Raw genomic sequence first — 13,404 nt, forward strand, 5'->3', positions numbered from 1 at the left:
ATGATTTTAGTAGAATGTCTTGGGTTTACTTCTTGAAAAACAAGTTAGAAGCATTTGATAGATTTAAAGTTTTTCACCAACTTGTTGAAAATGAAGTCAAAGAAAAGATAGGTACTCTCAGGACGGATAATGGGGGAGAATTCACTTCAAATGAATTCAAAACTTATTACAATGAAAATGGCATAAAACGAAATCATACTAATGTTTACACTCCACAGCAAAATGGAGTAGTTGAAAGAATGAATCGCACCTTGCTAGGAATGGCAAGATCCATGTTAACTTTCAAGAGGTTAAGTCCAACATATTGGGCAGAAGCAATACATACAACTGTCTACTTAAGAAATAGATCTCCAACTGCTTCTTTAGATGGAATCACACCTTATGAAGCTTGGTTTGGTTTCAAACCCCGAGTTAAACATCTTAGAGTTTTTGGGTCAGTATGTTATGCCTTAGTTCTGAAAGAAAAACGAACTAAGCTTGACTCAAGAAGTTTAAAATGCACAAAGATTAGCTATTCTGATGAGAAGAAAGGGTATCGTATTTTGACCAATGGAAAATTCATTGTGAGCAGGGATGTCATTTTTGATGAAACTGAAAGCAAGAGTGCTAAAGAAATTGAAAATCTTCTTCACAAGTTAGAAACTAAGGGAAGTAAAAGAAATGGAAAAATGCAAAGTCAACCAACTTCACCAAATTGGTATGAACTTGATTTTCCTTCCTCTGAAGATGAGTCATCTAGTCCATCTACATCAACAATGTCATCTGGGTCTTCTAGCAGTTCATCCGCATCTCCAAGCAGCAGCAGTTCTTCTGACAGTGATTCTCCACACTCTTCACCTGAACGAAGAACATCAGTTTATATTAATCCTCTTTACAATGATGGAGATTTTACAGAAGCACAAACAAGTGAGCACCAACTACCGAAATGGGCAGTTCAACTTTTGAAAGATGTAAAGCCTGATGAGCAGAATAAAACAGGCACCAGAAGGGCACATAGAAGTGAAGGCAATTTTTCCTTGATAGCAAATGATTTTATTGAACCTTCCACATACAAAGAAGCAGTAAAACATAAAGAATGGCAACATGCTATGGTTGAAGAATATCAAGCAGTAATTGATAACAACACTTGGAAACTTGTTGATTGTCCATCAAATGTTAAACCCATAGGATGCAAATGGGTTTACAGAATTAAGTATAATCAAAAGGGAGAACTTGAAAAGTATAAAGCACGACTTGTCGCAAAAGGTTTTGCGCAGCAGGAAGGCATTGATTATGAAGAAACTTTTGCTCCTATAGCTAAATGGAACACCATCTGATTAACCCTTGCATTGGCCGCTCAGAAAGGGTGGAAAGTTCATCAAATGGATGTGAAAAGTGCTTTTCTCAACGGGGATTTATAGGAGGAAGTGTATATGACCCAACCGCCAGGTTTTGAAATTGAAGGACAAGAACATAAAGTCTGCAAATTGATCAAGGCTTTATATGGATTAAAACAAGCTCCCCGAGCTTGGTATGCAAAGATGGATGAATATCTTAAGAAAGTTGGTTTTGAACGAAGTGAATCTGATGATACTTTGTATGTGAGACAATAGGGAAAATATCTGGTAATTCTTGTTATGTATGTAGATGATTTGATCATTACTGGCAACCATGATGATCATATTGCACAGGTGAAAAAGGAGTTACATGCAGGTTTTAAAATGATAAATTTGGGATTACTTCACTACTATATTGGAGTTGAAGTCTTCCAACGTCCACATCATATTGTAATTTCTCAGAGTAAGTATGTAGTAGAGATTCTTCAGCGATTTGGCATGTAGGATTGCAAGCCCATTCTCACTGCCATGGAGCAAAACTTGAAACTTTCAAAATTTGAAGGGGGGGGGGGGGGGGAAGGTGGAGAGTACAACTTACAGACAGTTGATTGGAAACTTGATTTATTTGACAAATACTCGTCCTAATCTATCTTATGCAGTAAGTATTCTTTCACGCTTTATGCAGGAACCATGAGACAGCCACTGGAGTGCAGCGAAACGAGTTCTTCGATATATCCAAGGAACAAAAAATTTTGGTATTCTTTACACAAAGACTAAAATTTTTGTACTTGGTGGATATTCCAATGCTGACTTTGTTAGAAGTATTGATGATCGAGCACCCACATCAGGTTATTTAATGAACATGCGGTCAGCAGCAGTATCTTGGAGTTGTAAGAAACACGCTACAGTGGCCACTTCTTCAGCAGAAGCAGAGTACATTTCAGCATGGGAAGCAGCATGTGAAATTGTTTGGTTGCGTAGAATTTTGCAGGACTTGGGCATTTCTCAGGCAGAAGATACATCAATATTCATTGACAGCTAGTTAGCCATCAAGCTTGCCAAGAACCCAGTTTTTCATTCAAAGACAAAGCATGTGGACACCAAGTATCATCATATTAGATCTCTCATTGCCAAAGATGTCCTCAAGCCATTTTATTGTCCTTCTGAAGATCAGATCTCTGACATTTTCACGAAACCGCTTGGCAGAATAAAATTTACTAAGTTCAGGGATGAATTTTGTATCTGTTGTAATGTATCTTTGGATCATAGGGGGGAATGTTAGATGATCCAAAAATACAATCTTATCATAGGTTATAAAATTAGAATAAAATAATTATTAATTTAAGATATTAAATTAATAATTATTATTCTAGAATGTTTAATTATTTAGAATTAGTATATTGTCGTAACTAGATATGACTCTCCAAATGTGTGGTATCTTAGGCTCTATTTTAGGAGATTTGTTAGCTAGTTGGTTTGAATAGCATTTATTGTAAATGGACACTTGTTATTTAATAAGTGATCCATAATTAGAAGTAGTTAGGACATGGAGCTTATAAATAGCTCATTGCAAGAGTGTTTGGATGTTTGGGTGTAAACTCTTGCAAAATCAATTATGTAATTTTTTTTTTAATTAATCGATCACGAACCCAAAATCATGTTGGAATGTATATCTAAATATTTGGGGAATGTGTATCCAATCATCAACTTGTATGCTCAATTTAGGAATAGAAAATAGTTTTAGAAATCCATTGACAATCTTGAATATATTAAATTGGATAATTTTGTATTAGGTGGTGTCATGAGCCCATGATGATCACATCAATAAAACCACATAGGGCGTGTGACACCAATTTTTTTTCTTCCTAATGGCTTGATCAACTCAGGTGTACTAGTACCCAACCTACACCTCTAGCCTATGCACCATGTAGCAACTTGATAAAATTACTTGTGGATTTAGTAACTTATCCAAGTTAATGAAATATCCCTTCAATTATATTAACTTCAACACTTGGTCAATTCTTCTATTCACTTCATTTACTTCATTCACAATCTTATTACTTAGACAATTTTTGCAACATAAACAACTTCAATGAAAATGTACAATAACAATAGATGGGAGGGGGAAATCCCAACAAATTCCCCTTTGATTTTATTAATGTCAAACTTTAGTTTTATACATTACACAACTCCAAGGTTGGCTGAAACCCAAAGGTTTGCTTCTTCAACTCTTGGAAAACTTCAACAAACCATCCCTTAGCTTTTTGTAGTCCTTCTTAGCTTGCACAACTTTGGAAAACCTCAAATTTCAAACTTACAAGCTTAAAAAACCTTGTGCAAAAATATTGGTAGAATTTGCACCTATAAATAGAACTTATGCCAAAACAAAGCCCAACCAACTAGAAAACACAAAATATTTGCATGGCTTGGCTCGCTAAATGAGCTTCAACTTTCCTTCCATTTGTTTCCTTCATTCTCTTCCTTGCTAGAGTTATGCGTGTTATATGCCTTTGACTTTATTTTTTTGAATTTCATTGGTTCTACCTCAACTTTTCCACTTCTTTATTTATATGTGACCTCCCCTTTCCAAGGGGTTTGATCCTTCACCAAGTCGACCTCCCATAATTCTCAACCGAATTGACTTGTTCACCTTTCAACTTTGGTGTGGGTGCGAGCGATCTCATCATGTAGGCGAAACACCCTTTGCATGATGCCTTCGTGCGTCGTCTCACCCTCTATGCCATTGCAAGTCATTTTTTGTTCCACATGCCATCACCCAAGTCCACAAGTTGCTCTGTCTTGTGTTGTGCACACCAACTTTGGGCATGCTCACCCTCATGCATTTGAGCACATTCAAATCATGCACATTACGTCTCATCCAACCTCTCCATTAGCTTGGCACATATTTGTTCCTTCATGTCATTTAGTGGGGAATACTCACCTTCATGTGGGCGTCTTGTTCCACCAAAATCGCCTAAGCCTTTAGTTTTTTAACACTTCAAGTCGACAAGGGTGTTAAGACTGTCTTGGGGCGCACCTTCTTGCGCACTCAATCCCAAGGGCCTAACAACCTCCCCCACCCTAAAATGGTTATCATCCTTGATAACATGACACTCAACACACTTCTTCGCAAAGTCCAAATCATCACTAAGTGTCACTAGTTCCAACACCATGGAAGAATCGTGCATATCCCCTTGTTCATGTTTCATGAACTCTTCGTCTTTCCATGAACCTCCATCATGGGTCATGACTTCATTTATGAATATCTCTCAAGTCTCCAACTCCCATGAACATTTGCTTCCATACTCCAACATAACTCCCACATACCTCTATGAATACATGTTGCTATACTCCAACTCAAGTCCAACGTGCCTCTACACATTGAGCTCCCTCATCACAAGAATTAGTTGAGTAGCTAATCCAATCATCATGTCACCCCCATGATAATTCACATCCTCATGCCTTCATTGGTTGTTTCTCCAACACGTTGTCACATCTTCATCCTCCAAGAAATCCTCCAACTATGCTCATCATGAAGCACCCTTTAGCAACATTTCACTTCTAAGGGTCTCACCATCTTGAAAAAATGGTGGTGATCCCATATTCTTCATGGTATTAAAAAATGAAGGTGGGGTGGGGAATTTGTGTGACTTCCCACTCCTCAAAATGTCATCAGGTCTCCACTTTGGTGGTAATCCTGGTGAGTATTCATGATGTTGCTCCATAACAAGTCTCATTGAAGAAGAATAAGACAACACATTCATAAAATCATCATCATCATGGTCTAATATAGTTTTCTCAGTAGTCTCATCACATTCCATAATCCTACCTCCATTGACAACCACTTCTTGACTTAGCATTTCAATCCACAGATCAACGTCTTCCTCTACTAACCTTTGAATGAAGAGTCATGATCCTCATCTCTTCTTCGCTCAATGCTGGCAGAAGTTCAGGTACCAGTCTTCTCAACAACTTCAACAATAACCTCACACTCACTCATGTAAGTCTCCTCACCCATCATCTGTAGATTGTTTAAAAAACTTTGAACACCATATCATAAAGGCTTAATCAACTCCATGTGTCTGATGAGTATGGCCTCTATGCTATCCAACCTGTTTTTCCTTAAGAAACCAATTTCTTGGCTGTAGGGAAATTGTGCTCAAGACATTAATAAAAGTTATGTTGGAAATAATACTGAGAGGGGGTGGGGGGTGAATCAGTGTTAGCAATTCAATAACTTTTCATTTCCCTAATCAGATTCATATACGCTACTTCGGTTATTGGAACTCACGTGTACACGCAACTGTGTTTAAGGAAACTAGCATATATCCAACAAACTTATGATTCAATTAATTCGTCATATGTTGATCTTTAATCAATGCATCAGAACTTCATTAACCATATAAACAGTAACTAGGTGTAATAAAAATAGAACAGACCATCACACATAAGAAACAAACATGAACACCAAGATTTAAGGTGGAAACCCAATGTGGGACAAAAACCACCTGCTGCTATGTTCTTTTAATATAAGAAAAACCTGTTTACAATCTTGTAATGGCATAGACTCATACCAGTATGTAGGCACCCACCTGCAGAAGGCTACAACCTTCTCTCGTTCTCCAGCTTCTACTGGAAGGGAGCTACAACCCCCTGGCTCTTGTACTAGCTGATATATTTACTAGTATGTAGGCACCAACCTATAGAGGGCTACAACCCTCTCTCATTTTCCAGCTGCTACTGGAAGGGAGCTCCAACCCCCTGGCTCTTGTACTGGCTGATATGTTTACCAGTATGTAGGCACTGACCTACAGAAGGCTACGACCTTCTCTCTTCCTCCAGGGACCATGTTTCATAAATTTTCAGACTGGATACTCCTGGAACACAACACCACAATTTGAAAGGCCACACTTCATCCAATTTTCATACTGGACCCATCAACAACATTGAAGCTCACAAATCATAACTGTAATACAATCATCAAATACATCTGCATCTACCAATCACTGAGACTCTGAATCACCCACAACTGAATCAATCAATCTATCTGAACTTTCAGAACACAGTCAACAAAACAAAGTCACCAGAACACAAAGCAGAACCCAGATCTCTGTAACAACAATCAAAAGTAACTGATACTTCAACCATCAAGTTCATAAGGTATATGCTACTTGGCTGTGTCGAATCAGCATGTATATGCCCTTTTACCAAGGGAACCAACGTACAAATATGAAAATAATTACTTATACCTTCGCTGCAATTTTATACTTCAGACATACCCAGATCATCATATAGAAAGGATAAAACATGCGTCAGTATTCATATCTGAACTATTCATGATCATACCATATAATGATAATGCATTTTAGTCTTCATGATCTCAGTCCATCAACCTTCATTCGCCACATAGGTGCATCCTTAGCAAAGCATCACAAACCCATCACCTAGATACTCGATCTTCCACTTCATCAGATATGCAATCCTTGCACGCTTGGCCTAATGATCTTCTCCTCGTTTTATAGTTTTAGGCCTTTCTTAATACCATGGAACAAAACCACGTAGGACCAATACCTTGGACCAAATACCTAGAGTTAATACCTCAGACCAGATACCTTGGACCAATACCATGGATCAAAATACCATGGACCAAATACCTTGGACCAAAACTTAGTTTTCCAAGATATATGCGCTTTTCCTTCTGTGAAAGTGCGTGTGTATGTTATACGCTCCTTTTGGTCTGGTAACCCACGTGTATATGCTCCTTTGTCAAGGTGAACCTGCGTATACCTCTCTTTATTCATTCTTTGTAGTTTGATCATTAATTCTTTTCTATTGACCTGCTGCACTATGATCTATCATCTGAGTGAGTTTCCATCAAGGACAACACCTATATCATAATGCCAACAATCCCCCCCTTGGACTTGATGGAAACAACAACACCAAGTCACTCTCCCCCTTTGACATCAGGCAAATGGCGGACCAAGATATTCTCTCCCTTTGATATACATTATGCTATCCATACTCCTCCTGAGTACATGCTGAAATATTTGATTGAGCTCCCCCTTTGTACATGCTAAGATGTACCAATCCATCCATGCTCCCCCTGAGCACATACAGAGTCTGTAAAATTATTTTTCAAAAGAATAACATGACTCTACAACTCAACTAAGTGAGTATGACCTTCCTATCACTAATGAATCATACATACATCAATCTCCCAACCAAGTGGGGATACACCAATTTTAACTCATCCACCCAACCAAGTGGGGATATACCAAATGTTTATACATGATTGACATAGAAAATATTACATCATCCTTCCCATGCATAGTGGGGTTACAAATTAGGTCTTTTCATGAACTTTACATCAAATGATATAAGGACAACCGATCTAAACAAGATCATGATAGTCATCAACAACTATCATACACCATATGATCTTCACCATCAGCAGCATCAAGATCAACAACCTGTATGTTTCGATCATCAAAGGAGTCACCTAAATCAAAACAACTATGTGGATCTGTATCAAGATCTTCTAAGATAATGCCAACAATGCATTATTAGAAGCATATGCTCCCCTTGAACCTGTGCCAACCAACACATATCATCATTGAACAGAGTAGATAAATGACTGAACCATATTAGACTTCTTTTCCTGAGTCTGTCCCACTGCTTTTTCTCCAGAGAACCATGTACGTGACTGTGAAACATCTAACTCGCTTATATACGCGACTTCTCTTCATAATAGCTGCGTATGAAAATCGAAATACTGAAGTTTTACACTTTCAACTTCCCCTGGGTTTGTTATGTTTGCAAACTGAGCTAAGCCACATCTTTCTGACAATAATTCCATCTTCTTCAATACCTGGGATTGAGATGATGTATGCTCCTTTTGGTTTGGTGTTCGAATTTTTCTCACACATTCCTTTACTTTATGTCCAAACGTGTTACACGCATAACATCTTACATGTTTCATATTCCTTTTATTGCAATCAATAGCTTTGTGACCAAACATATTGCAAGCAAAACAATATCCCTCAAAGTACCTGGAACATGATGATCTTTCTGTGTGATGGTCTTGAACCATTATACTTCTACATCTGGTTGCAACATGTCCAAAATTATGACGTATAAAACATTCAACATTATTCCTTGAAGGAAATAACCTACTATCACTTCCACAGTTAGGAGTAAAAGATTTTCTTTGACAAATTTCTTTCCTTGGTTGTTGATGGGGTTGATGTTTTATTTCCTTGTTGAGAATCTTAGATTTTTCATTGGAGTTTCTTACCTTACCCTGTGAGCTAGATTCACCTTCATTAAAATCAAGACCAGTCTTTATAATGGGCGAATGCTGAACTTTGAGGATTTCATCTAACGTTTCTAATCCTTTAGCAAATCGAAGATTTAGAGTATTTGTTTTTTCAAGTTCTTTTCTTAGACTTACTACTTCACATTCTAACACTTCATTGTGTTTTTCCTTTTCAGTGAGTTGACGTGTCACTGCGTTTATGATTGTATCCTTTTCTGCCAAAATGATTTTAAGTTGACTAATTTCTTTAAGGAAATCTTCCTTTTCTGAGCCATTATTTTCATATGCCATGCGTAGTTTAATTTTTTGATCGTCTTCATCACTATTGGAAAAGCCATCACTATCATCATGAGTACAGTAACTTCTATTACCTTCTCTAGACATCTTTCCTTTGTTATGATGGCATCTAGCAGCGTAATGACCAACTCTTCCACAAGAAAAACATTTGAATGGTAGCTTACCTTTGAACCTTCCAAAACCCCATTGTGTTGGAAATAATATTGGGGGGGGGGGGGTGGTGAATTAGTATTATCAAATCAAACACTTTTTCATTTTCATACTCAGATTCATATATGCTACTTCAGTGAAGGGAACCTGCATATACACGCAACTATGTCTAATGTAACTATCATATATCCAGTAAACTTAAGATTCAGTTAATCCATTAAATGTAGATCTTTAGTTAGTGCATCAGAACTTTTATTAACCATATGAACAGTAAACAGGTGCAATAAAACAGAATAGATCATCACACACAAGAAGCACACATGAACACCATGATGTAATGTGGAAACCCAATGTGGGTGAAAACCACCTGCTTCAAGTCATCTCTATCTTCTTTTAATAAGAAAATTCTTTTTACAATATTTCTGTACTGGTGCAATCTTATACCAGTAAACAGGCTTCTACCTACAAAAGGCTACAACCTTCTCTCATTCTCCAGCTTCTCCTGGAAGGGAGCTACAACCCCCTTAGCTCTTGTACTAGTCGATCCTTTTACTAGTACATAGGTGCCGGCCTACTGAATGCTCCAACCTTCACTCATTTTCCAGCTACTACTGGAAGGGAGCTACCACCCCCTTAGCTCTTGTACTAACTGATATACTAGTACGTAGGTGCTAACCTATAGAAGGCTACAACCTTCTCTTTCTTCCTCCAGGTACCACATTTCATAAATTTTCAGACTGGATACTCATGGAGCACATCATCATAATCTGAAGGCCACGTTTCATCCAATTTTCATACTGGACCCATCAATATCATTGAAGCACACAATCAATCAACACTAGCATCATCAATCTCTGAATCACCTAATACACTATCACTAAAACCCTGTCAACAAACTGCAATCACCAGAACACAGAACTCTGCAACAATGTTCAGATCTAACAGTATCATCAAAAATCATGCATCAGAGTGCATACGCTACTTGGAAGAGCCAAACCAGTGTGTATACGCAACTTCACCAAAGCGAACCAGCATATATGTCATTAATTACTTACTTATGTCTTTGCTGCACTTCCTGACTTCAGACATAACCAGATCATTACATATACAAGGATAATACACATGTTAGCAACCAGATTTAGTCCATCAGATCACATAAAGATAAGTCATTATGATCCTGATCCATTATAGATCTCATCTAACAACACTGAAGCTAAACATAATCAACCAATCTGAATATGCAGAATATTGACACCAGTAAACAGTCACCAGAACTCAGACTTTGTATCAACTACCAGAACCACCTGTAACTTCAAATATGATAGTGTATATGGTATATGCTACTTATATGTATATAACCTGCGTATGTACGCGCTTTTATCAAAGTCAACTAGCGTATACATCCGTAAATATTCATTCATGAGTTGCAGCTATTTCAAACTTAAGTTATACCTAGATCAGAACATTACATGCGTTAGTATACATATCTAGAATAATCATAATCAAACCATATAGAGATGATTCATTCCAAACTATCTGATCCTGATCTATCCTTAGATCTTGTTCTCCATCAACCGGTGAGATTCCTCCTTAGCTCAAATCAAGCAAAGCATCATGAACCCATAACTGTTGGCATTATGATTCAGGTGTTGTACTTGATGGCAAACGCCTTCAGGTGGTAAATCAAGAAGGACGCAGGAAATTTTGTTCAGCAAGTGCGTCCCCGCAGGTATACCATACAGAACCCGCGTCCAGGGACGCTGGCCAGCCGTTCAGAAGGTGCGTCCGCCCAGTGCACTCATTTCAAGGTAGAGAAAAGCTCGTGGGGGCTTCTTGTGTGGTATCTAGCCGACGGTTGTGTGTTTCTATGGTGTCGGCTCGTGGTATTGTTCCACGCTTTGGGGAGAAGCTTGCCTATATAAAGCAAAGGAGTTCATTTGGATTAAGCATCATCTTGGTTGATCATCTCTTGGTGTGATCTAGTCCATATCTTTAAGGGTAAATCTTCTAATGGACTACGATCTGTATGGCGCATGATCAGATCTGTGGATCTGAGTGTTTGGGTCGGTTCTGAAGTCCTCTTATCTTCTATATCTAAAGGGACGCAGATTCAGTGAAGGGAAAATGCGCCGGGACGCAGTACAGTGAAGGATCAGGTGCGTCTCTGAAGCGAAGGACGCGGTGCGACTGTGGTATTGGGTGCGTCTCTGAAGCGAAAGACGCGGCGCGATAGTGTTGATGTGTGCGTCGGTCGCAGACAAGCAAAAGGAACAGTGCGTCTGCACGCAGAACAGCATACGGTATACCGCGTCCAGTCGCAGGCCACAGAAAGAAAATATGCGTCCCTGTCTTAAGATGATCTGTTAACTGTATATTTCTGTTCATAAGGTGTTCTGGGTTGTTTCTGTAATTACTGATCTGATATCTGTAGTAGACTGTATCTATTGTATACTTGTTGATCTTTTTGAAAAGAAGTAGGGGGTTGTAGCTCCCTTCCAGGAGAAGTCTGGAAAACGAGAAAGAGTTGTAGCTCTTTGCAGGTTGCAGCCTGCGTACTGGTAAAGGACTGCACCAGTACAAAATCATTGTAAAAAGAATTTCTTGAAAGAAGATAGAGACATTATTGCAGCAGGTGGTTTTTCTCCCGCATTGGGTTTCCACCTTACATCTTGTGTTCTTTGGTGTGACTGTCTATTTTCTTTATCCATGCTCATTGTTTTATGGTACTGATATGCAAGAATATTTCAAAAGATCAAATAAGGAAGATTTGGTAAATTGCTAGGTAATACTGATTCACCCCCCCCTCTCAGTATTATTTCCAACAATTGGTATCAGAGCAGGTCCTTCAGAACAGCTTGATCGCTTGAAGGTAGATCGATCATCATGAGCAACTACGAGAGAGAAGCATCAATCAGGCCACCCGTCTTCGATGGAACAAACTTCAATTATTGGAAGGTAAGAGTTACTGCATATCTTCAATCTCTTGGTACAGAAGTTTGGAACATTGTAGAATCAGGCTATGCCTTTCCTTCAGTTACTCCTACAGATCCAGCTGAGAAAAAGCAGTATGAAACAAATGCAAAAGCAGTCAGTACTCTATTAGGAAGTATATCTCAAACAGAGTTCATGAAGGTCATGCACTTCAAATCAGCAAAAGAGATATGGGACAAAATGATCACTAGCTATGAAGGAGATGAACAGGTAAAAGAAGCTAAACTTCAAACTCTCAGGATTCAATATGAGACTCTCAAGATGTATAATGATGAAAGTGTGGCTAATTATTTTCTTCGAGTAGATGAGATTGTTAATTGTATGAAAAATTTGGGTGAAGAAATAAAAGAGACTATAGTAGTTCAAAAGATTCTAAGATCTTTATCTCCCAAGTTTGAATCTAAAGTATCTGCAGTAGAAGAAAAGGAAAATCTCCGCGTTCTCACTATGTCTCAGCTACATGGAATTCTAACTGCTTATGAAATGAGAAAGGGAGGTCCATCAGACAGAAGGGAAGCTGCTTTTAAAGCATCAGGCAAAGAAGATCACTATGAAGCAAGTCATGTTCCAGAAGAAGAGGAAGAAGAATCAAACTTTGTCAGAAATCTTCAAAGGGGTTCTGGAAGGTTCAGAGGTAAGCTACCTTTCAAATGTTTTGCTTGTGGAAGAGTAGGTCATTATGCTGCAAAATGCTCTTATAAGGATAAAGGAAAGGAACCAGTTAGATGGAACAAGAAACAGGGTACAAATAAGAAAAGCTACTACACCCATGAAGATAGCGATGGCTTATCAAACAGTGATGAAGATGAACAAGGTAACAAATATAGATTGTTAATGGCATTTGAAGATGATAATTATGAGGATGCTATAGATGTGGATAACCTTTATGATGAAATTACTAGACTCAAGAGATGTATAGAAGAAAAGAACATGATTATTGATACTCTACAATTTCAGATTGATGAAAAGGAAAAACATCTTGAAAAATTAGAAGGTGAAATTGTTGGTCTTAGAAAAGAAATTGAGAAAACAAAAACTATTAATCTCAAGTTTGTCAAAGGATCTGAAACGTTGAATGAGATTATCAGTGTGCAGCGGTCTCCTCTAAATAAGACAGGTCTGGGCTACAATGGAGAAACTTCTCAAGCTTCCACTTCAAAAAGTTATCTTGATGCAGCAAGAAGAAATGAGCAAGAACACAAGGAAGATCATCAGGTAAAGCAGGTACAAACTTCAAACTATCAGGGGCAATCCAGCTTAAGGGTGAACAAAAGCCACAACCAGCCACAGGTAAAATCTTCTCAATTTGGTTCAAGAATAGATGAAAATAGAAAT

Source organism: Pinus tabuliformis, chromosome Q (genome assembly GCF_031772625.1).
Source record: "Pinus tabuliformis cultivar Carrire ecotype Pingquan chromosome Q, CPIR1, whole genome shotgun sequence".
Lineage (NCBI taxonomy): Eukaryota > Viridiplantae > Streptophyta > Pinopsida > Pinales > Pinaceae > Pinus > Pinus tabuliformis.